This window comes from Venturia canescens, chromosome 6, assembly GCF_019457755.1.
Source record: "Venturia canescens isolate UGA chromosome 6, ASM1945775v1, whole genome shotgun sequence".
NCBI lineage: Eukaryota > Metazoa > Arthropoda > Insecta > Hymenoptera > Ichneumonidae > Venturia > Venturia canescens.
In genome coordinates this window covers 18,887,272-18,912,557 of record NC_057426.1, presented here as the reverse complement: position 1 = coordinate 18,912,557, position 25,286 = coordinate 18,887,272, and the positions used below count along the sequence as shown (strand labels likewise).

Below are 25,286 nucleotides of genomic sequence, written 5' to 3'. Positions count from 1 at the left end.
ATGATGCCACGTTTCAAATAATTTACGATGTTAGATAAAAGAGAGAATGAAAATTAATAAATTCGTTCAGTAATGAACACGAGTTTTGTAAAACATGAAGTTGAGACTCTAGTTAATCTTGATGAAAATGACTCATGAAAATTTATAATTCGAGAAAAATAATTAGACTCGATTTTATTGAATTAAGAAATATCAATTCTCGAGGAAAAGAATGGAAAAATCACTCGACGAAAATTGATGACAATAATTCGCGAGTTTCGGTGAGAAATACTCGAACGAAAGAAATGATTTCGAATTAATCGCGAGATTCGGTGGAAATTACTCAACGGATATAAATTGTTAATTAATCGCGAGATTCGGTGGAAATTACTCAACGGATATAAATTGTTAATTAATCGCGAGATTCGGTGGAAATTACTCAACGAGGGTTTTAAGGATGATTTAAATAATTATTTTAAAAACTTTTCACCCTTTTTACACTTATGTATTGTTACAAACTTTTAAGTTGCGATGTTACAAAATTAAAATAAACTTGTACGATTAACTTGTACGAAAAAGAACTTTAAAAACTTATTAAAAACTTTTCGATTTTCAGCTGCTCTGCGGGAGTATCCGTGCTCGCTCTCGGCCGGAGTTCGACTGGCTAGCTGTGGAGAGATTCGAGAACTTTAAAAACTTATTAAAAACTGTTCGATTTTCAGCTGCTCCGCGGGAGTATCCGTGCTCGCTCTCGGCCGGAGTTCGACTGGCTAGCTGTGGAGAGATTCGAGAACTGGTGAGTGCGGCGCGCCTGCGCTCTTAAATAGCAGCGTCCCGTTGGAGTATCGGTGAGGCCGGGCGTCTCGGTGTTGGTTGGCGCACACAAATAAAGTGAGTATCCGTGACTCTTATATCTTATACGTTAGTAATCGAACAAATAGTTCAATTTTTTATTATAATTTTCACTTTTTTTGAGCTTTTTTAATGTCCAGTTGTTAATTTTTTAATTCAGTCTATAAGTTAGTTGTTGCAATAAACAATTCGAAAAGTAAAGGTCCTCGAATATGAATAAAATTTTGCCACAAAACAAATTGTTCTTGCAACGAAAATTTATGAAACCGTTTCAAGCTGTAAAATATAAATGAATCCTGGAATTAGGACTCACAATATGTGGCTGTGATTGTTTGCTTTCTGCAGAATGGAAGTCCCTGAACTAAATAATAGCTCGTTCTGGGATGTGCAAAGGCCGAGGAGATATTTTGGTAACAACAAGAAGCAGGGGTCAGGAAAGTTTGACATCCAATTCAAAGGGTACCATGAAATGATCGGGCCAATAAAAGAGTCAGCAGTGTGAGTGAAAAAAGCTCTGGTCCACAAGTTTTGTTTGGAGCAGACAAGCTCTCTCATCGACAAATTATCAGCAAGAAAATTTCTTGTGTTATCATTATGCGACAACGAACGACCATCTCGATATTAATAAAATATTCTTGGAAGAAAAACATTGCCGGAGGATGAACTCTGCGAACTTTTTGATGATCGCTCTGGAGAATTAACCAGTGAAAAATTTCATCGCGGTTGGTTTTTGTTGCAACATCATTATGCGATAACGGATGACCATGTCGATTTCAATGGTGTAAAATTCTTGGAAGAAAAACATTGCTGGAAGATGAACTCTGCGAACTTTTTGATGATCGCTCTGGAGAATTAGCAAGTGAAAAATTTCATCGCGGTTGGTTTTTGTTGCAACATCATTATGCGACAACGGACGATCGTCTCCAAGCTAGTTTGGTTTATTTACAATGCAAAGTAAACTCTCAGAAGAAAGGTTACCTTTTCTCAACGTAAGTAAATAAGAATTGGAGTGGAAAAAATTGTTGCTGTTTTCATTAAAAATTAATTGCTTAATTTTTAAATTGATTGCAGGTAAACGTCGGAGCAGTGATGGAGTAATTGAAAATGATTATACTTCTGAAAGAGCAGTTCGACTCGGACGTGAGAAAGTTTGGGAATAATCCAAGGGACAAATTGGAATCTGCGATAAAATATCAGTGACGACGGCGAACAAGTTTTTGAGGATGTTTGGTACGCAGAGATCGTGAAGATTCGACGAGAAGTTCACTCGGTTTGATGCAATGTTATCGATTTCTATTTTGCATGCCTGCCAAGCTCGAGAAAAATATAAATCGTGGTAATTATGATCTCGGCATAAACGATTACGCTCGCGTTGAAAATTTGTTCGTTAACACGGAAGTCGAGATTTTGAAGTGTTCTCGACGAGATCAAAAACAAAATTTCTCAACTGCGGACCAAATATTGAGAAAAAAAACCCGAGGAAACTCCCTTTGCACTTGAAAGACAGAAAAAAATTATTATTTGAAATCTCGATAATCTCGAAGCTAGTGGCGAACCGGCTTGGGATGCAATTGCTAGTTTATTTCATAATTCTCGAAAAATGAATTTTGTGAATTAGAATCAGTTTATGTCTAAAATTGAAAAAAACCGATAATTGACAGATTTTCGTTTCCCAAATTGCAGTTTCCCACGCAGCCTATCTAGAAAAAAGCATTAAACGTTGCGTGCAGGATTTTCTTAGTTCGGATGGTTCCGGAGCAGCAGGTGACGAGAGCGCATTTTACAACGTGCCCGCGCATGTGCAATGCATTGAGGCTTTGGGGGACGTCGTGGCGGAGCAATTGCCAGATTTATGGAGATTGGGGCAAAATTATTTCGACGGACAATTGCACGTGTCAGTCGACACAGAAAAACAAATATTTGTGGTGCAAAGTAAACTCTCAGAAGAAAGGTAATTATCTTTTCTGAGCCTAAGTAAATGGGAATTGAAGTGGAAAAAATTGTTGCTCTTTTCATTGAAAATTAATTGGGTAGTTTTAAAATTGATTGCAGGCAAACGTCGGAGCAGTGATGGAGTAATTGGAAACGATTGTACTTCTGAAAGAGCAGTTCGACTCGGACGTGAGAAAGTTTGGGAATAATCCAAGGGATAAATTGGAATCTGCTATAAAAATATCAATGACAAAGGCGAACAAGCTTTTTGAGGATGTTTGGTACGCAGAGACCGTGAAGATTCGACGAGAAGTTCACTCGCTTTGATGCAACGTTAGCGATTTCTATTTTGCATGCCTGCCAAGCTCGAGAAAAATATAAATCGTTAATCTCGGCATAAACGATTACGCTCGCGTTAAAAATTTGTTCGTCAACACGGAAGTCGAGTTTTTGAAAAGAGTTCTCGATGAGATCGAAAACAAAATTTCTCAACTGCGGACCAAATATTCAGAAAAAAAACCCGAGGAAACTCCCTTTGCACTTGAAAGTAAGAAAAAAATTATTATTAGAAATCTCGTTAATCTCGAAGCTAGTGGCGAACCGGCTTGGGATGCAATTGCTAATTTATTTCAAATAATTCTCGAAAAATGAATTTTGTGAATTAGAATCAGTTTATGTCTAAAATTTAAAAAATACCGATAATTGACAGATTTTCGTTTCCCAAATTGCAGTTTCCCACGCAGCCTATCTAGAAAAAAAACATTAAACGTTGCGTGCAGGATTTTCTCAGTTCGGATGGTTCCGGAGCAGCAGGTGACGAGAGCGCATATTACAACGTGCCCGCGCATGTACAACGCATTGAGGCTTTGGGGGACGTCGTGGCGGAGCAATTGCCAGATTTATGGAGATTGAGGCAAAATTATTTCGACGGACAACTGCACGTGTCAGTCGACACAGAAAAACAAATATTTGTGGTGCAAAGTAAACTCTCAGAAGAAAGGTAATTATCTTTTCTGAACCTAAGTAAATGGGAATTGAAGTGGAAAAAATTGTTGCTCTTTTCATTGAAAATTAATTGGGTAGTTTTAAAATTGATTGCAGGCAAACGTCGGAGGAGTGATGGAGTAATTGGAAACGATTGTACTTCTGAAAGAGCAGTTCGACTCGGACGTGAGAAAGTTTGGGAATAATCCCAGGGATAAATTGGAATCTGCTATAAAAATATCAATGACAAAGGCGAACAAGCTTTTTGAGGAGGTTTGGTACGCAGAGACCGTGAAGATTCGACGAGAAGTTCACTCGCTTTGATGAAACGTTATCGATTTCTATTTTGCATGCCTGCCAAGCTCGAGAAAAATATAAATCGTTAATCTCGGCATAAACGATTACGCTCGCGTTAAAAATTTGTTCGTCAACACGGAAGTCGAGATTTTGAAAAGAGTTCTCGATGAGATCGAAAACAAAATTTCTCAACTGTGGACCAAACATCTTCAAAAACTTGTTGATTTCGTCTGTAACTGTAATTTCATAAACGTATGAAATTTTTAAATTTCACACAAAAACTGCTGTATATGATATGAAGAAAAATCTAAACCCAAAATTCGCGAATTTTTCCTTTTTCTATTGTTTTCTGATTTCCGAAAAAAAAATTTCGAAATTTTCTGTTTATGGGATAAATCGACCTTAGTGATAAATTCTTTTTAGGGTTCAGTTTTCTATTTTTCATGAAAAAAAAGTTTCTACATTTTGGACTATAGAGCTTGTGGAATGTGTAACTGGACTGAATGTTTTTTACTTCAGTCAATATTGAAAATAAAAAATTTCATTTTTTTCCTCTTGCTGTGGGAATAATAAAAGGATAGTGTAAACAACGTACCCGATAGAAACATTAAGCAATTTTTGCCTCTTATTTTAATTACCGATTCGGTCAACACATTATATGCATAAATAATTTTAAAAAAACACAGGAGCATTGTAATTTTCATTTAATATTTTTATTTTATATGATTTTTTTATTATTCATAAATAAACATAAAAATAATGAAGTAGATTGAAACCCATTCATAATGATTCTGAAACAAATGAAAAGAAATAAAAACAATCATATGAATGAAAAACCAACAGATATATTTTTTAATTTCTTGTCATCATATATATATACCACTCATCCACGACGACTTCGGCTGCCACGACCACCTCGCCAATTCCGCCAATAGCGATCGGCGATGATTTGTCCCGTCCGCTCATTCAAACGTGCAATGAAATCAATTTTTTTGGCCTCGCGGGCCCGCCATCCCGCTCGTGTGCCCCGTTCTGGAATAAAAAATGACAAACTGTGAAACAAACGGACATCTTGACGGACTTTCAATTATCATTATCAACCTCTAACTTACTTTTTCTCTGGCTCTCGCTGGCTTGTTGCGGTCGATGTTGCTGCTCGCCGATCTGATCGCCATTTTCTGGCGGCCCTCCTTGTTGGTGCGGATCGTCATTGCCTCGTGGCTGATTATCGCCGTTCTCATTATTATGAGCCCGAAGCTCGCCATCGACGTCCATTCCAGCGATTTTTTTTCTGTAATTAAACGATTAATTCGATCACTACAATAGATTTTATAATTATTATCCATTAAATAGAAACAACGAACGCTACTTACTGGTATATACGTCTGTTGATGATGAGAGGTAGAATGGAAATGAAACGCTGGAGTGTGACCCATCAAGATGGAAATGCGAGTTTGAAAATTTTTTCTCACCAGGTGGCATTTTCAATATCAAGCGTTATCGTTACATTTATCTTGAGCAATCGAGATAAACGTTCTGAATTAATCGTTACATTTATCTTGAACAATCGAGAACGTTACGAATTAGGTGAAAGTCGTTTTAGATGAATGAAAACTCATTTTGTCGAGTAAGGTTTCTCTTACAACAATTAAGAAAACAATTGAGATAAACAGATCTTAAACAATTGAGATAAACGTAGCACAGTATTAATCTAAGTTTAAGCTTGGTTCATCCTATGTCAAAACTATATGAACAAATCTGAACGGAGTTTGAAGTACTTCGGAAAAAACGGCCATAAGTGAAAGTAGTTTTAGATAAAAAATAATCCTTTTGTTTAAGGGAATTTTTTTATGTCAAGCGAACAAACTATCAATAAAGAATCGTGAAATAGGAAATGTGACAAAGAGAAAGCGGGGAACCCCTGCCGCGCTCTGACCACTTGTTACCGACAGATGGTAGCTTTATCGAAAATAATCGGATTGATCAATCATGCTATATCTAGCTCTCCTATATTGTGGAAACATTACGATCATCAAATTATTATTCCTAGCGACGGCTTGCATGTACGATTGAATTAAGTGCTCAATCGATATAGAACTTTTCCGTGGTCGTAAACAATCAAAATGATAGTTTAGTATATAATTATAATAAATAAGTACTTCTCTCGATCACTGGTTACTTTATTCATAAAATATTTTACATCATAATTTAAATGACGCGCTGCAACACTTGTTGAGAATCATAACCGTTAACATATAACCCGGGGTTATGAAAACAAGCTATTTTGAGCCTGTTCAGACCCTACCTATTAAAGATAAGAAAAAACGGTAGGGGTGTGGGTAACTCAGATTAAATAAAAAAATAACGAACATGTTGTTATTAACGAATAGTTGGAATCAGTGGTTAATTGAAATTAGTTTAGAATAAAAAAATATTTTCGAACAGTCACGTCTACATTGGGATGGTCGGAATGGTTATTACAAAATCATTCGTATGCTAATAAATTGTAATCGAAAGACATTCGTTTGGTGGTGATAGGAATTTAGTCTAAAACGTTAGTTGCAGTTAATTATATCGATCTAAGCGCTCACTCGATGAGAGGTATCGAGCATGTCTCTCTCTCTCTTTCTATCTCGCACTCTCATTCGCACTCTAGCTACCCCTCGCATTCTATTGCGCTCTCCCACACTTTCCTCATCCCCGTGTACCCGCGCAGATCTTTTCGTATTCTCTTTCGCATTCTCGCGTATCTTCTTGCATTTTGTCGTTTTATTTCGTGAACTCTTGTACGCTCTTTCACTCCCACGCATAAGGTTGCACTCGGAATCTACATCTAAACTGCACTCTTTCACACTCTCTCGCTCTTTTTCATATTTCTTTCACGTTCTCTCACTCTCTCTTGCATCCTTCCGCTTTCTTTCGCACTTTCTTGCACTATTTTATAAAATCATTGGCATCCTTTCTTACAATCTTGCACACTGTGTACCTCTCTTCGCTCACTCACTTTCTTCTCTTCGTTTCGCAATCTTGTTTTGGATATATACCTACCTAGGGTATATTATCATTATCATCGAGTGAGCGCTTAGATCGATAAATCAACTGCAACTAACGTTTTAGACTAAATTCCTATCACTACCAAACGAATATCTTTCGATTACAATTTATTAGCATACGAATGATTTTGTAATAACCATTCCAACCATCCCAATGTAGACGCGACTGTTAGAAAATAAATTTTTATTTTTTAACCACTGATTTCAACTATTCGTTAATGACAACATGTTCGTTATTTTTTTATTCAACCTGATTATCATTATACCGAAAACATCAGTAATACCGATCTCAGGATTGGAGTGTAGTATTTCCCTCTCACTAATTCAAAATTTCTCGGTCGCCTCCTGTCGGAAAAAACCTGACTTAATATGACATGAAAAAAGTTTGTTCATGATAGTAGCTTTTGTTCACCGATGAAAGTTCATTATTAATATATATTATTACCGAAAACATCATTATCATTATATCGCAATCTTGCTTTGGATATATACCTACCTAGGGTATTTATCATTATTGTCGAGTGAGCGCTTAGATCGATAAAGCAACTGCAACTAACGTTTTAGACTAAATTTTTATCACCACCAAACGAATATCTTTCGATTACAATTTATTAGCATACGAATGATTTTGTAATAACCATTCCAACTATCCCAATGTAGACGCGACTGTTCGAAAATACATTTTTATTTTAAAACTAATTTCAATTAACCACTGATTCCAACTATTCGTTAATAACAACATGTTCGTTATTTTTTTATTCAACCTGATTATCATTATACCGAAAACATCAGTAATACCGATCTCAGGATTGGAGTGTAGTATTTCCCTCTCACTAATTCAAAATTTCTCGGTCGCCTCCTGTCGGAAAAAACCTGACCTAATATGATATGAAAAAAGTTTGTTCATGATAGTGGCTTTTGTTCACCGATGAAAACTCATTATTAATATATATATCATTACCGAAAACATCAGTAATACCGATCTCAGGATTGGAGTGTAGTATTTCTCTCTCACTAATTCAAAATTTCTCGGTCGCCTCCTGTCGGAAAAAACCTGACCTAATATGACATGAAAAAAGTTTGTTCATGATAGTAGCTTTTGTTCACCGATGAAAACTCATTATTAATATATATAACCAAAAACATCAGTATAATACCGATCTCAGCATTATCATTACCGATTAGTAATACCGATTAATATATCGTTACCGAAAACATCAGTAATACCGATCTCAGAATTGGAGTGTAGTATTTCCCTCTCACTTATTCAAAATTTCTCGGTCGCCTCCTGTCGGAAAAAACCTGATCTAATATGACATAAAAAAAGTTTGTTTATCATAGTGGCTTTTGTTCACCGATGAAGACTCATTATTAACACTCTTATGAGAAAATCGAGACTGTATTTTATTTGTGATATAATTGTGATAATAGTGTACATTTCTATTATTTGAAAGTATTTTTAATGCTTTTATCCTTTCTCTTCAGAAATATAAAATCCTTTCTCTACAGAAATATAAAACATCGTTATTCATTTTCGTGGCGGACATCGAAATTCGTTTCGCATTATTATTACAGTTACGTATATTTTACGCGACCGAGATATGTAACGAGTGTCTGTCATTTGCGTTGCTTTTTTATAACAATGGTTTATCTACAGGTGATTTACCTTCGATTGTATCCTTCATCCTCTTCTGATGTAAATTTGTTATCGAGATCGGATATAAAGGAAAAAGTTTGTCTTCAATTTAAGGTACAGAGAATATTTTTACTATGTCTGTTTTTCATTTCATATTAAAGTTGCGTATATATTACGCGATCGAGATATATGTGACGAGTGTCATGCAATGAGCGTGATCTGTCAGTATCTTATATATTTTGGCATAGTTTTTTTATAACAATGGTTTATCTATATCTACAGGAAATTTGTGTTTTGTGCAAAAACACAAATTCACAGTTTTATCAGGACCTGATAAAAGCCGGACACAGAAAAAGTGTTGTCTTCAATTTATAAGGTACAGAGAATTTTTTTTACTAATTACTAATGTTTTTCTAAAAAGAGTTCATGCTCTGTTAATGCTTTAAGGGATGAACAATAAGTCTTTTATTGCGAGTTTTCAATTCCAGCAAGAGTGCATAATTTTTTAATACAATTGATCGTCTCAGTTCAGGTACATTTCAACTACATTCGCTAAGCTCCTGCTACCAAAATAGGTTGCATTTATAAAAGTAATCACTTAAATTTTCCTTTGCAGTATTCTCAAAAAAATAAACCATTGCTATTTTTTAGAACGAACTGCGTTTCAGATCTCCTAGTTATGTTTTTTTCATTGAACGTGATAAAAATGCATAGCGTAAGGGTGAAAAATAAACAAAATATTAACATATTTATTGTACCATGATGTCAGATTTAAAAAAATGCTGGTGCGCACCCTTGCCACACTCTAATTAGATGGATATCAAAAAAAAGTTTTATCGCTGTCTGTCAGTAAAAGTTTTCACTCACATTTTATTTATTCAGGGTGACTGAAAACTCATCTACTCAAGAAACCATATATGAGTAAAATATAATTCAAATAAATTTGAAAAAAAGTCAACACCTTACTTTTTTTGGTATTGGAGAATTAACATCTCAATAATTATAGTACCATGATGTCAGGTTAAAAAAAAGCTGGTGTGAGCCCCTGCCAAACTCTAATATTATTAGATGGATATCGAAAAAAGTTTTATCGCTGTCGGTCAGTAAAAGTTTTCACACTCATATTTTATTTATCCAGGGTGACTGAAAACTCATAATACTCAAGATACCATTGCAACAAATGATATAATGTTTAAATCAATTTAAAGAAAATTAAATACCTTACTTTTCTTTGGTAATTAGAGAAAGATTCTGTTTTGTATCGCTGTTATCGAAAAAAGTTTTATCGCTGTCGGTCAGTAAAAGTTTTCACACATATTTCATTTATCCAGGGTGACTGAAAACTCATAATACTCAAGATACCATTGCAACAAATGAATATGAGAAATATATATATAATGTTTAAATCAATTTAAAGAAAATTCAATACCTTACTTTTCTTTGGTAATTGGAGAAAGATTCTGTTTTGACAAAATAGTGTTTGCTGCGGCCCACAATAACTGGAATTTCTACACACAGATTTGTTTGAATTTTTGGTTTCGCCATAGTTATGTTTAAAAGTTCGTGAACGTGGTACTCAATATCAAATCAGTACAATAAATGAGTTGTCAAATAAATTTGTTCAACCCTGGTGTGCCATAATAATAGGTTTATCAAAACATTCGATACAGTTTTATAAAGTTGAATTTGCATTTTGATCATTCAACCAATGAAACTTTTGTTATTTCGGATTGTCTGTGTTTGTCAATTTTGAAGTTATCAAATTAAAGCCAGTTGATCAAGTTTTCCGAGAGCATTCAGGATTTTTTATGAATTTGACGGTGAAGTTCCTTATTTCAAAAAATAAAATAAATAAACACAAGATTTCTCAAATAGTCTGGCGAAAAGTCATAATTTTTGCCTTTCAGAAGCTAACCCAATACGTCAAGTTTATTTTTCTTAGAACCGGTGCAATCGCTGTCCGGTGTGAGTTTGTTTATTATGCAATATTCCACTATACTCCTTCACATCTTGTATTGTACTTTACAAGTTATTCATTTACTTGACGGCAATCGTTATATTATGATTAAATATTATACATATAGCGTACGACCACTTTTTCATTTTTTCATACTCTTAACTCCAACAATGTTAAATGGAATACTGGTTTGAATATGAGCCTTTTTGATATTGCTGCTTATTATCATTGTTTTTTTTTTTTTATATATCAACCAAGAATATATAAAAAATGTGGCATCTTTTGTTATACCGATACTTGACATTGATAAATGAATTAGGAATCTTTTTTTCTGTTTTCTTCCTGTGCATGGAAATTAATTATACATGTAAAAGGGCACGATTGAAAAAAATTAACTTTTTTGATTTTTTATAAACTCCCATTCAGTAACTGGAAAAACGATAAGCGAGATGCTAGTTTGAATAAGAGTCTTATTAATATTGCTGCTTTCACTATTGTTTATTATTTTTTTTATTCAACCAAAAATATAACCTAGGGAAAAAAAGGTTGGGACAAGTGCATTGATGGTCCTTGGTTTCCTGGTCATATCACAAAAAGTGTATAAAAAATTCCATAAAAAAATTGCGAAATTGACTGTAAATAAATTCTACATAACAATTCAGAAAAAAATTTACATATCATGAAAAAACATTATTCCATAAAAAAAATACGAAACTGACTGTAAATAAGTTTTACATAACAATTCAGAAAAAATTTTACAAATCATAATTATATTAAAGAAAAATAAAAATCCATAATTCTTTTGTAAAGTGGAAATAAAATTCAAATAATACGTGAGAAATGAAAAACCAAAAAATCGCGCTTGAAATGGAAAACATTTTGGAAACCGATGCCCCGTTATGCTCATCTTATTAACATCCAAATCGAATGAAAAAAATTTTCATTCAAGTTACGTGCAGCATGAAAATTGATGATATCAATTCAAGGCCAAGTATTTAATGGTAATTCGGAATATTTTCATTCCTACGGGACACATCAGGAACTTGGGAAAAATTTCGTGAATCAAAAACTTTACCATCTAAGTTATGTACAGTTGTAAAATTTATGATATCAATTAGTGGACAAGTATTTTATGAGTAATCACAATTTTAACAATCTGGAATTGTTCTAATACGTGTTAATAATACTCGTCCGGCTCGGGTCGCTTTATGGAAATTAGTAGACAATCAGCAACTATTAAAAATCTCAAAATCTTGCTTTCTAACAATTAGAACCATGCCAACCAATTTTTTTTTTATATTCAACCAAAAATATAATAATATCCTTACATTGAAATTACCAAATGATCAACGTAGAAGCGTGATGGAATTAAGTTTTCAAGTTAAAACAATTAAAGTGAATTGATTAACTGAACAAACAATCTTGTGAATGAAATAAAATCCGAACAAATATTGAAAGAAAAAGCCAGTCGTTATTTCACGGGTAGCGGTGCATATCGCTGGTGGACTCTCAGCGAGTCAATGAAATACGACCGCTTCTGTTCCGCTGGCAACGGGGCTTCCCCAAGAACTGATGGACTACGTTTACACAGCGTTTTTATTCCGGTTTAGTAACACTCGGTGCAGTAAAACCGGTGTTAAAATGTATGTCAACGATACTTTACACCTGGTGTAAAGTTTCCCTATTCTTATTGACCAACGGGCGTAGGATTAGTAAACCGCAATATGATAGGAATATAAGTGCGTTTAAACGGTATAGAACAGGATTTTTAGTCATTCGCTGGGCAAAATATCATGACAATTGATTTTTTGATTCGATGATAGCGGATCTCTCCTAAGTATGAAAACAAGTTTCTGTCGTTCGAAATCGCGAGAGTTTTAGTCACTATCTTGAAAAACGCCTTTTTGCAAATATCTTGAAAATGGTAAGTTTCACGTTAAAAATAGGGAGGACTTATTTTATAGGAGATAAAATTTCCAATATTTTTCATTTTGAACTTTTTTCTCCATTGTTGACATTTTCCGCGATTAGTCGATGAAAAAAAACCTAATTTTATTTTGTACTATTTTTAACGTAAAACTCACCGTTTTTGAGATTTGCAAATAGACGTTTTTCAAGATGTCAGCTAATGCTCGCGGTTTTGCACAACAGAAGCTTGGTTTTATATTAATGAGACACCCTCTGACATAATCTCAAAATAAATTATCTATCAGGATTTTTCCGGGAGTTAAACCATTTTTGGTACTAAGATTCCTGGACTAGTACGGGTTTAAGTACACCGGCAGCGGCAACGCCAAAAGCAAAAAAGTTTCTTTGAAGTTTACTAAGGCGTTAGCATTCTACATTCAAGATAAATGACAAAAAAAATGCAGGAGAAATTTGAGGAAATATATTTCCTGATAACAAAATATTGGGGGAAAAATGTTTTCTCATAAATAAACAAAAAAGTGAAAACAGAATACTTTCCAACACAACATAAAAAATCCATTTGTGATTACGATTTTCAAGGAAATCGTTATTTTTCTATAACTATTACCTATGTTTGTCCAGATGTAAAATCTTGAAAGGATTGTAAAATTGTGACTTGCAAAGATTCTGCCAACAAACAGATGCTGACCACGAGTAAAATCTCTCTTATTGTAATTATATTGTCATTAATTGAGAAATGAACCTGATATTTCTTTAACTTTCTGTCGACGCATGTGGTTTGATGATTTTTTATTTTTTACCCTCGTGCTCGGAAAAGTCGCTTTTTGGTTACAATTTTTTTAACATAAAGTGACAGTTTTCGTCACTTTTATGATTTTAAATGAAAAGTTCCTTTTCATTTACAGATTTTTTACTTTTCGTTTACAATCAGTACAATTTTTTTGTGTGCAGGTGTTCGCAACTTCCAGAGACATTTCGTGAAGAGGACTTCTTTCATTTCACATTATCTTTTTGCAATATTTTCAAACGGCTGCTGCTTAAGCGCTCTATTAATAGCAGCTTTCAGCGCTATAACAAAAGCTGCTTCTAGCGCTATACTTGAAGCTGCTTCAAGCGCTATTCGTAAAGCTGCTTCTAGCGCTGTACAAGAAGCTGTTACGTGTACTGTATCAAAAGCTACAGCGTGCGTTGAACTGAAAATTGCTATAAGTGGTACTAAATAATCATTTAAAAAATGGTTATGAACGAATTAAAAACCGGAGATCGAAATATTATAGCCCGTGGCGAATGGCTTACTGAGGATCACATTGATACTTTTGGTCGCCTTTTAGCAGAACATTCCAATTCCGAATTTGTTATGCAAGGAACATGGAAAGTACAATTACCTCATAATATTGATGCAATGAGTGCTGATTGTAAATTTATTCAAATTTTGCATAGTGCAGATGGACAAAACAATGCCGGAGGGCATTGGGTGTGTTCATATTACGATACCCATACCATTTTCATTTATGATTCTCTCAACAAGAAAAAGCTGCATCAAAACCATAAGACGTATCTCAAGGGATTGTTGCCGAACTACCCATTTGATCAGCGTCCCGTCCAATTTCCAGTCGTGACAAATCAACCAAATTCTAATGACTGCGGTGTATTTGCCATTGCTTTTGCGACATCACTTTTTTTTGGTGTAAAGCCAGAGAAAATAGAGTATGACGTGAACAATATGCGCCAACATCTATTAAAAATATTCGACACGGGGATAATAAGTCATTTTCCCCGTAAAGTTAAGGAAGGGGATTCTATTAGAATATGTTCATTAGAACAATTAAAGAGACGAAAGCGTAAAGCTTTGGATACTACAATTAGACGACAAAAAATGAAGAATCATCAACTATCTCAAATCGCAATGGAAGTTCCCGATTTTGTAAACGGCAATACAGAGAGTCAAAAACAGACTAATATGGTGGGAAACTATCCTTCACATGAACATGTACAGTCAAACTTTAGAGTACCAGATTGGCGTCAAATAAAAGAAGAAATGACGCATCCTTCTAATACTCCGGTTTTTGCTGTACCAAAATTGACTGCTCCAGCCATGTCAATTAATCTTAAATGTCCATTCGAGGCAAAAATAACGAATAACTCCAGCTACGAAAAAAGTACACTTTCCAAAGTCACAACTTGGTCTGAGACTCCACATGACAAGATAAAAGAAACGAAGTTTGTTATTGGTTCTAAAACACTACAACATGCACAAAATTTGAATAAAACAGGTTGTGAAAAATCTTTACTCAGAATTAACATGAAAAATATGCTTACATCACTGACTAATGATTGTGAATATGACAAAAGGTGTGGAAAATTCATTGCAAGCGATATGGTTGTAAATCATCAAGAACTTTCGAAATGTTCGATTCTCAATGACATTCCACTTGAATCAAACCAGGCCAACTCTATTGATCATGGAAAAAAATGTCATAATATATTTCCCGTACAGACACAATTCAATAATCCGCAGGAACAATCGAATTTGTTGCTTTCAGCTACAACTCGGCATGATATAAAAACAAGTCGTTTGAGGAATCAATCTGGAAAGCGGAAAATTTCGATTTCAATCCATGCGACGCTTCAGAACCCTCCAAAACGTCAAAAAGTTCTAGCTTCAAAGTCCATCAAATCTTGCGCAAATGAAAAACAACATCAACAAATTCAACAATGCTTAAATAGAAAACTAAAGTTACAGAAGGCCAAATCATTATCTCGGAAGTATTATCGAGTTCGTGAAACCAATGATACCATAAAAATGTCGAATAATAGAAGAGAGTATGTTAATCGATTGTTGAAAAAATTACGTTCCCATCCTGTCCATGAATCTCTTTTCGAAGCTGAACGTATTATTAAATGGAATTTGAGATTTAGAGGTAAAAAGATTTTTGCCCTCAGGCTAGCACTGCAAAAGTTAAAACGTAGAGCTGAAATTTGTTTAACACTTCAATCAGCCGTATCGAACTCTGATATTAATAGTCGAATAGTTGCTCTATGTGGCTCGATTAGGAAGCATACAGCATGGTCTGAACCATACTACGAGGAAACTGCTTACGTTTATCCCCGAAAATTCACCGAGCCTATTGTTTTGAATATCGAATCGAAAACATCAAATGTGCTCCCGTTGATTGTTACAAAAAAGACCCGCCGCAGGTATCGAGCATGGGATTGTTCCGAGCATTGCAGAGTTCCGGACGATATTATTTTGAAAAACCTTGAGAAGTTCCTGATTATCATACGTGATATTCCTATGCGTAGGTTGAAAACAGTTTTGCCAAAAATTCGCAAATGTACAGTGAAACACACTGATAAAATGTTGGGTCATAGTCAAGCATGCTATATGCAACCTTCTCTCTGCGAATCATTGTTGTTGTCTTTAGAATTCTTAGCACCACATTTTCCACAAGTGAGGCTGATGAAGCGATTATTTTATACCGTATCAGCATTGCTCCAAAAAGTGGTGGAAATTGATACTGCTTTGAATGAGACGGATGTCGGAAAATTGCAAAAATTTGCGGAAGAAGCAAAAGAAAATGCAGCACATTTTCAACATACCGATGAAATACTATTAGACGAAGATGCCATACTTCACAAGTATGCAGATGCATTCAAATCTTTTCAGAAAAAAGCTTTTAATCTGCCACGTTTCCCTTGCCTATCGTGTCAAAAGCTTTGTTGCTTGACCGATGTCAGGAAACTTGACAACTTACGCGTCGTTCCAGTTGGAAAGATTTGGGAAGATTTGAAGCTCTTCATTGCTAGTCATAGAGACTGTGATTCAGATTATATCTGTCAGTATTGTTTAACCAAGCTCCGCTCTGGTGTTATACCTCCCACGTGCGTTCTTAATAATTTATACGTTCGACCTACACCTGCTCCACTTGAAAATTTGAATGAATTTGAGAAAATTTTGATACAGCGGGCTAAAGTATTTCAAACAGTACTGAAGATGGGTACGGTACATAAAAAAAATATACCACACCGAAAAATGTTAGTTAAAGCTCAGGGGCGAGCTTTCCACTTGCCTTTACCGTTAGAAAGAACATTGGAAAAAATTTGTCCTCCGACAAAAGCAATTAATTCAGATCATGAACTATACATGTTAGTACGTGGCGTTCCAACTAAAAGTAAAAAAGTTTGGGAATCGATTGTCAATAAACAGAAAGTATTTCGCGCCCTTTTGACTTTGAAAGAACGCAATATTCTATACAGCGAAATAAAGTTACCAGAGCGATATTCGGACTTGTTGGACACGGATTTACGTGAAATTGAATTCCAAATATCTCAAGAATGCGATAGTGACGAAGGTCCTGATGACCCAGATATAAAGCTTGCTGGACGAGAAAAACAAAACGAACAAGGGGACGGTATTCAAAAAGTAAGTGTAAATAAACAGATTGATGGCCGCGCAGGGGCTTTGTTGACGCAAATGACACCATCTGATTGTTATTATGAACAGTACACTATTCAGAGAATGCACGCTCCGAAGGAGAATAAAACTGCCACAGAACTTTATCAGATGTTGAAGGTTCACGCTGAACCATTAGATAACCGATATAAGTTGTTGGATTTATTATGTTTTCCGTGCGAATATCCTGATGGTGTTAATGGAGAATATGAAGAAAGGCCTGCCCATCTTTCCTCATTTGAATATGCTAAAGTCCGAATTTTGTCACGAAACAATCAATTTCGGTTGAATCAACAATACTTGTTTTTCCTTTTGAATGCTCAAACTATTCGACAATTATCGAGTGGTATATATCATAAACTTAACATTAGCGATGGACGTGTGCGATATACTACTGCTTCTTACTTGGATCAATTGAAAAAAGGAGAGCTAGAAGGAAATTTGTCAACAATATTTTCTAAACTTCCGAATACCGAACAGTATTGGAAAAAACCGCGTAGTGATTTGTATTGCATGCTATTTCATTATGGACCTCCGACATGGTTTTTCACATTGAGCCCGAGTGAATGGCAATGGGATAGACTTTCGGAGTTTTTACGAGAAAGGAACCCCTCAGTTGGAAGCGGAAAATCAGTGAGCGAACTTATAGCTGTCGATCCCATAACAGCTGCAATATTCATTAATAACGAATTCGAGGCAATGATAGAATTCCTTATGTCAGACGACCATCCTATCGGAAAAATGGAACATTATGTTATAAGAAGAGAATATCAGGGAAGAGGTATTCCACATTTACATGGATTTGGGTGGATAAAGGGTGCCCCTGTTCTCGGAATAAACTCTAAAGAAGAAGTCATTGACTTCATTAGAAAGTATGTAACTTGCAAAATACCGAATCCTAATGTTTCACCCACGTTGTATCGTAGAGTTACTACCCATCAACATCATCATCATAATACTTACTGTATGCGTAGCAAACAAGTAGGAGTGAAAGGTAAGGGTGGTACTTGTAAGGTTTGCCGTTTTGCATTTCCAAAACCGGTTACTAACGAATGGATCATGAGAGATGTTCAAACCTCTATCGCCGGCAGACGAAAATTAAAATCAAATTGCCAATTATATGATAATCCTCGTACTCTTGACGAAGTGAACATTAATAATTACAATCCTGCTGTATTGACAGCGTGGGAGGGTAATATGGACATCTCGTTCGTTGGAGAAAAGTCGTCGTCTTTGGCTGCGTACCTTACCAAGTATGTATCGAAATCAGAAAAAACGCATGTCGGGGAAACCTTTGAACAAATTAATAGTACGAAATCTGTGGCCAGTAGGCTATGGAATATTGGACTACGCGCATTGAATCATCGAGAATGTGGTGCACTAGAAGCAGCAGATAGATTGTTGGGGTATCCGCTGTTCATGACAGATCGAAAAACCGTAATCAGGTGGGTTGACATTAATATTGTCAGAAGTAGGCGGGTGAAACCCCGCAAAGTAATAGAGACCATGGACGCAGAATCTACGGATATTTTCTACGAAGGCTTGATTGAAAGTTATCCAAAGAGACCAGTTGAATTGAACGATGTATGTCTTTACGATTATGCAAAGTGGTATGACGTCGTAAAAACCATGCCTCAACGGAAAGGTGTTATATTTTATAAACTTAAACCAGGCTCGTACTTGCGAAAACGCGAATGCGGATATTTGATTAATCATTATCGTTATGATCCCTTAACGAAGCCTGAAAATTACTTTTACTCGTTGTTGGTATTATTCCAGCCATGGCGATGTGTGACCGAGCTTAAGAATGGTGAAGAAACATATACTGCGTCGTATTGTTCGGTACATGGTACATTGCCGATGGCCGCAGAATATCATAAACGTTTAACGGAAATTGCCAAAGACACGAAAGAAATGAAAGAATTAATTGAGCATAAAATGGATGAAATGGAAAAAGACCAAGAAAATCATCCTGTATCGGAAAATATTCCACGAGGGTGTGATCCTATCGAAGCGGATCAAGCGATGAAAGATTTCGTCGATTTAGGCGCGAATAAAGCTCATCAAAATATCAATATTACAGATATGATTGCAGAATTGAATGAAGACCAGAAACGTGTGTTTGATTTGGTTACCAGCACAATGGATTCTGATAAAATTTTACGGCTGTACGTGAGCGGAGAAGGTGGAACAGGCAAAAGTTTTTTAATAAAAACCATAACCTGTTGGCTCAAGCAAGTAAAAGGGAAGGATGCGGCTGTTACCGCTCCCACTGGAATTTCTGCTTTTAACATAGAAGGGATGACTTTTCATAAGTTGTTGCAATTGCCCGTTGAACATAATAAAACACCAAAATATAAAGAGCTGTCTGATGCTGCTTTAAAGGTCATTAGAGACAATTTGAAAAACGTTGATCTTATAATCATTGACGAAATATCCATGGTATCAAATATCACATTGATGTACCTTCATCTTAGACTAACAAGCATTTTTGACACCGCTGACGATGAAGATGGTTATTTTGGAAAAAAGCACATTATAGTTTTTGGTGATCTTTTACAATTACCACCCGTTCGAGAAGAACCAGTGTTCATGAAACTTTCGAGAGATAAAGTTGAAAAATTGATTGGTTCATTGTGCAGCACAGATTTGTGGGGCAACTTATTCAAGTATGACGAACTAACTATTAACATGCGTCAGAAAAATGATTCATCGTATCGAGAAATGCTTTCGAAAATACGCTTGGGTTACATAGATACCGAAAGTGTTCAAATGTTGGAGTCTAGGAAAATTGAATTGATATCTTCGAATATTCCTGATAGAGTTAGGAAATTATGCGATTATATAAATACATTATCAACGGACGTAGTTTGCTTGATGCCTACAAATCGAATGTGTGATGTATTAAATGAGGCAATGTTAGATCGGATCTCGTCAACAGAAATTCACTTAATCGCTGAAGATTTAATCGATAAACCATCAGTCAGGACTAGAGTGACAAAGATTTTACAACGGTGGGAGGATGATATAAGTCAAACTGCAGGACTTGCTAGGGTCATTCCTGTAAAAATCGGTGCCAAAGTTATGCTTCGAAGGAATATCGATGTCACAGCAGGACTTGTGAATGGAACGATCGGCGAGGTAGTTTCAGTCTCTGAATCTTTGGATAAGAGTTCAATTGAGAGAGTCACAATAAAACTCGCGAATAGTGCGCAATACGACATAGAGCGTGTGAGCGTTAAATTCGAAGTGATCGATAGTGTTTACGTAACTAGGAGACAATTTCCTTTGTGTCTCAGTTACGCTATTTCGTTCCACAAAAGTCAAGGATTGAGTTTGAAATATGTTGTCATGGATTGCGGGAATACTATATTCAGCTGTGGCCAAATTTATGTTGGTTTGTCGCGAGTTACATCTCTTGATGGCTTACATTTAATAAATTTCGACCCATATTCGGTTAATGCTAATCGTTTATGTATTGATGAGTACAATAGGTTAAGAAATTTGTATCGACCCGATCTTGGCGACCTAAAAATTCCAGACACTCGGGGACCTAAAACACGCGATGTCATTTGGGCCGTGCCTAAAGGAATGACCGATGTGCAAATACAAGACAGCGAAACATGTCATCGGCAGGAAAATTCTTTTATTACCGGTTTTTTGAACTCTGATGGCATATCTTGTTATGCAAATACTGTTATTCAATGTATTTTTAGCTGTGACCCCATTGTGAAATCTATTCAGAACGCAAATGATTGTCGACCTCTGTCGATTGCATTGGAGATCAATAAAAGAAAGAATAGTCCCCCATTTGCTTTAAATGAAGTTCGAAGGTTCATTGGCGACAAATTCGTTCAACCCATTCAACAAGATGCATCAGATTTCTTTGATGCCGTATGTCAAGTTGTGCCATCGATCAAAAACCTTGTACAATGTAAACTTTTAAAAAAAATTCTTTGTAAAGCCTGCGGATATACGACAACTCTGACGGACGAATTAAAAAATTTTTTAACCATAGATGTGATTAACTCCAAAACAACTTTAACTCTCCAGGAAGTAATCGATCGAAATTTAGCAGAATGGAAATCAGCTGATATTCCTTGCGATAATTGTTCGGCAATGACAAGGAATGTACGATACTCTTTGAGCTTAGTTTCAAAGATATTGGTAATCGTATTAGCATTACCGGTAGTTGATGAAAAAACAGGTAGAATAACAAAAAAACAGTGTAAAATTAAGGCTGTGCCGAGCTCTAAGATGAAACTATGTGGACATACATTTAAAGTTATAAGCGCGATATTTCATCATGGTGAACATGTTACGACAGGACATTATACCTGCATGATCCGACATGGCCGTTCATCCTGGATGAACGTTGATGATGCAACAATTGAAAAGAGAACATGGCCCGTTAATGCCAAAGATTCTTATATGTTTTTCTTATTGGGAGAGTAAATTTAACAGAGCGTTTCAAAAATAATGAATATATGTTTTATTTTTATTTTTTATATGCTAGAGCACTTATCAGTCAACGTGTTTGGTACAAGGATCAGAAAAAAATACTAAGGTTTAGCCTTGAATTGCAGAGTCACGTTAATTGTTGGACGAAAACTGTGCTTAAAGTTCACCATCTCACTCATATAATGAAATAAATCTCCAGATGTGGTGGCTAGGTAAATACCATTTTTTAAAACCGCTGATACTTTATACTGTTAACAGTATTGAGAATAATATTTATTTTCCATTGTTTTGTGTAGACTCAAATGCCGACTAAAATCCTACCGATAACTCTAGTCGTTGCCAGTATCAACTTGCAGAGATGGTCCAACTACGGTAGAACAAGCAATGAGTTTACAAGCGATGAGATGTGGATTAGGCCTCTCGGGGAAACCACGTTAAAAAAAACGCGCCTGGAATTCTACCCCTGTGGTGGTGCGGAAAAGAGTTCGCAGACAAAAATTTTAACGCTGCTCATGTTTGTATGAGCATGGAATCTCTAAAAATTTACTAAGAAAATAATTCGTAGAAATTTGAACTAAAATACTATAGCCATCAGAACGGGTGGGGCGCAGAAGTTTGAATGACTAAAATGGCGAACACCTAAAATAGCGAATTTTAACATACAATTATATATATATATATCGATAACTGTATGTTAAAATTCGTTATTTTAGGTGTTCGCCATTTTAGTCATTCAAACTTCTGCGCCCCACCCATCAGAACATAAATGAGGAACTTTTGAGAAAAAAGACGTGATATAAAACCATAAACTTCCCCTAGGGAAAAAAAAGGTTGGGACAAGTACATTGATGGTTCCTTGTTTGCGGATAATTCCACCATAAAAAAAATTATCCCACAAAAAAACTATTAAAAAAATTCCACAAAATAAAACTATTAAAAAAATTATAATAAAATTTTAAAAATACTTAAAACCACCATAAAAAAAATTATCCCACAAAAAAACTATTAAAAAAATTATAAAAAAATTATAAAAATACTTATAAATTATAAACCTGCCGGGAAATTATTTCAACACAACAGATGAGGAAAAAATTCACAAATCAGAAAAAAATTTATTAATTATGCTATAAAAAAAAATATATTGACACAATAATTGAGATATAAAAAAATGCAAATGAAACGTGAGAAAAACTGCAATACGCAACTCAAAAACATTGTAAATGTAACAAAAAAATTCTCGCTTGAAAACATTCCAAAATCACCGATCTCACATTATTCTCATCTTATTCTATAACTAAATGATTCTCATCTTATTCTAAAAAAGGAATAACTAAATGAATTGAACAGGTTTCCATCTAAGTTACGTGCAGCACTAAAATTTATTATATCAATTCGAGGCCAAGTATTTATTGGCGATTCAGAATACTAATTCCTACGGAACACATCAGGAACGTAGGAAAAATTTAGTGAATAAAAAACTTTACCATCTAACTTATGTACAGGTGTAAAATTTATGATATCAATGAGTGGACAAGTATTTTATTAGTAATTCGTAATTAATATTCTAATTGTATTCTATAAGTAATAAGAATACTCGTCCAGCTCAGGTTGTTTTATGGAAATGAGAAGCAAATGAGGAATTATAAAAAATCTCAAAATCCTGCTTTCTAACAATTAGAATGATGCCAACCCACTTTTTTTATAATCAGAACATATAAAAAATCAGAACACTGTGAAATTGTGTTTGAATGCGAGTTGAGAATACTTTTCCAGCCCAAGCAACGGTAAAGTCAGAAGTTATTTTCCAACAGCAGAAACTTAAATCTCAAAATCTTACTTTCTAACAATTAGAACGATGCCAACCCATTTTTTAAATAATCAGAACATATAAAAAATCAGAACATATAAAATTGTGTTTGAATGCGAGTTGAGAATACTCTTCCAGCCCAAACAACGGTGAAGTTAGAAGTTACTTTCCGACAGCAGAAACTTATAAAGAAGCCGAAACCTTCATGCCCATGACTTTTTGGTAAAATGGCTTATCCAAAAAAATCACATCAAAGGTAAAGTTATTTGTTACTCTTTGGCAGTAGAGACTTCTAAGAAAACCGATTCTTCTCTGACTTTCAGGACCCCCTGGTATTATTCACAACATTCGACGTCGATTGGATCGGTACAAATTATGTTTAAATACATGTTAAAAGTACTTGTCCGGCCCATCACTTTTCATTCAAATTGCTCATTCAAATAAAAATCAAAGTAGAGCAAAATGCTGGAGCTGCGCGCTCGCTTTAATTCAGACATCTAACAGGTGCTCGGTAGCAATTATCTCTTGGCAACGGATAGAGGCTTCACATTTCGATATATCGAAACATCATTTCTAAGGAGGATAGTATTCACTAAAAATTCACTTCTTTCAGAGTTCTATAGAATCCTTGTCGTGTACTCATCTTTTGACGTTAATTTTAATAAGTTAGAATTGTGTTTGTGATAAGAAAAAAAATTGTACCACCGAATCCGCTCGGAAATTTATTGAAATGTGATTTATTATCAGTGCTATGTTCTCAGCAATACTATAGGTTAGTTCGCATGTTTCGTTCGTTAAAAGAAATGAGAAATAAAAATTATCCTCATTGCAATATTAATTGGGGGATTATTTTATTGTTAGACAGTCGAAAACTTTTATTATAAAGAAAGAATGTTTTTATTGATAAATAACAGATTCTCTTGTATATTACAGAAAATCCGGTTCCTTTTCTCTTGAAATTAATGCAATCAAGTTCAAATTACCTGAAGGTAATCTCATTTTTTCTCTCTGCGTGCATACTAGTGATTCATAATTTCTAGGAAAGCCCTGATTTTTATTTGAATGAGCAATTTGAATGAAAAGTGATGGGCCGGACAAGTACTTTTAACATGTATTTAAACATAATTTGTACCGATCCAATCGACGTCGAATGTTGTGAATAATACCAGGGGGTCCTGAAAGTCAGAGAAGAATCGGTTTTCTTAGAAGTCTCTACTGCCAAAGAGTAACAAATAACTTTACCTTTGATGTGATTTTTTTGGATAAGCCATTTTACCAAAAAGTCATGGGCATGAAGGTTTCGGCTTCTTTATAAGTTTCTGCTGTCGGAAAGTAACTTCTAACTTCACCGTTGTTTGGGCTGGAAGAGTATTCTCAACTCGCATTCAAACACAATTTTATATGTTCTGATTTTTTATATGTTCTGATTATTTAAAAAATGGGTTGGCATCGTTCTAATTGTTAGAAAGTAAGATTTTGAGATTTAAGTTTCTGCTGTTGGAAAATAACTTCTGACTTTACCGTTGCTTGGGCTGGAAAAGTATTCTCAACTCGCATTCAAACACAATTTTACAGTGTTCTGATTTTTTATATGTTCTGATTATAAAAAAAGTGGGTTGGCATCATTCTAATTGTTAGAAAGCAGGATTTTGAGATTTTTTATAATTCCTCATTTGCTTCTCATTTCCATAAAACAACCTGAGCTGGACGAGTATTCTTATTACTTATAGAATACAATTAGAATATTAATTACGAATTACTAATAAAATACTTGTCCACTCATTGATATCATAAATTTTACACCTGTACATAAGTTAGATGGTAAAGTTTTTTATTCACTAAATTTTTCCTACGTTCCTGATGTGTTCCGTAGGAATTAGTATTCTGAATCGCCAATAAATACTTGGCCTCGAATTGATATAATAAATTTTAGTGCTGCACGTAAC

At 35.0% G+C, this 25,286-nt stretch overlaps 1 long non-coding RNA gene and 1 pseudogene across 1 annotated transcript; one reads left to right on the top strand and one right to left on the bottom strand.

Moving 5' to 3' along the window:
• Nucleotides 1-3: 3 nt before the first annotated feature.
• On the top strand, nucleotides 4-4,053 carry LOC122412407 (exocyst complex component 2-like; annotated as a pseudogene).
• Nucleotides 4,054-4,932: 879 nt separating this feature from the next.
• LOC122412159 (uncharacterized) lies at nucleotides 4,933-5,522 on the bottom strand. Its single transcript, XR_006261298.1, has 3 exons — nucleotides 5,418-5,522; nucleotides 5,157-5,335; nucleotides 4,933-5,076 (listed from the first exon to the last, which is right to left on the bottom strand). It is a non-coding gene; the product is annotated as an uncharacterized lncRNA (long non-coding RNA).
• Nucleotides 5,523-25,286: the final 19,764 nt, after the last annotated feature.